General features: G+C 41.0%; 1 pseudogene; it reads right to left on the bottom strand.

The window, feature by feature from the left end:
* Positions 1–230: 230 nt before the first annotated feature.
* LOC121205002 (uncharacterized) overlaps positions 231–1,355 on the bottom strand; it is a 2,808-nt pseudogene continuing 1,683 nt past the window's right edge.

Raw genomic sequence — 1,355 nt, 5'->3', positions numbered from 1 at the left:
CCTTCATGTTCATGACTTCTCCGTGGGCCTTTTTTCATGTGAGGGCGATGGGATGTTCATAGGGGCCAATTTCTCCAAAGCTTCAAATGGACATCGATTTCATTTTTGTGGTTATCGATTACTTCACAAAAATGGATTGAAGCCGCTTCGTTTGCCAATGTGACGAAGACTGCAGTGTGGCAGTTTTTGAAAAAGGAATCATTTTGCCGATATAGTTTGCCTGGAAAGAATCATTCAGATAATGCCACGAATCTGAACAATAATGAAGATGATGGAAGAGGAGTGTGCGAAGCAGTTCCAAATAAAGCAATCATAATTCCTCGCCCTATCGCTCCCAAGATTGACCGGGGCTGTTGAAGCAGCTAACAAGAACATTAAGAGGATCATTGGGAAAATGACTGGACATTAAAGATTGGCACGAGGAAACTTCATTTGCTTTGTTTGCATATCGCACATCTGTGCGAACATTATCGGGAGCAACTCCTTTCTCTCTACTCTATTGGAATGGAAGCTGTGCTACCTATCGAAGGTTGAGGTCCCCTCTCTACGAGTATTGATGGAATCAAAGTTTAGAAGAAGCAGAATGGGTTCGAGCTCGATATGATCAGTTGAACCTCATTGAAGAAAAAACGTCTAAGGGCAATTTGTCAATGGGCAAATGTACCAAAAGAGAATGATCGCAGCCCTGCAAAGGTACGACCAAGAGATTCCTATAAGGAAGAACTCGTTCTGAGAAGATTCTCCAATACAAAGACCTGCGAGGAAAGGGCACCAATTGGAAGGCCTAGTGTAAAGGGGTTCGGAGGAGCTTTTCCTTACCAAGATGATGGGAGAGTACGAATCGGTGATCAGAGCGGTGAAGAAATATTATGCTTAAGATGAAAACCCGAAAAGGGCATCTTAAAAAAAAAAGGATCAGGGCGAAAACCCGAAAAGGGCGTCTTGATTAGTACAAAAGATTAGGATGAAAACCCGAGAGGGCGTCCTAATGAAAACCCTGGCGTCGAACACGTAGGTCAAGTAGTGAGACTACAGTATTTGAAGCACTTTTGAAAGCTCGAAATTTTCTACGCAAGAAGCCATGCTCGAAAAGATTATTTTGAGGAACGTGGAAGAGTTCATGTGTTGAATATCTAGAGCATTTGTATCCGTTGAATACGACCTTTTCTTTCTTTTTGACATTTTTACTCTCATTGGTTAACTTCTTTGTTTGCCACATTTGAAATAAAGGAATATGAGAATCCTTTTTGTCCCTACCTGACCAATTTTCATGCATCTCATGTGTATTTAATGATAAATAGTGAAATGACATACTCTAAACAAAAAAGAAATGTCAAGCATTACCCCGGATATAA

Source organism: Gossypium hirsutum, chromosome A08 (assembly GCF_007990345.1).
Source record: "Gossypium hirsutum isolate 1008001.06 chromosome A08, Gossypium_hirsutum_v2.1, whole genome shotgun sequence".
In the NCBI taxonomy this organism is placed as follows: Eukaryota; Viridiplantae; Streptophyta; class Magnoliopsida; order Malvales; family Malvaceae; genus Gossypium; species Gossypium hirsutum.
The sequence above is the reverse complement of the archived record's forward strand: the minus strand, read 5'-3'. Positions and strand labels throughout refer to the sequence as shown.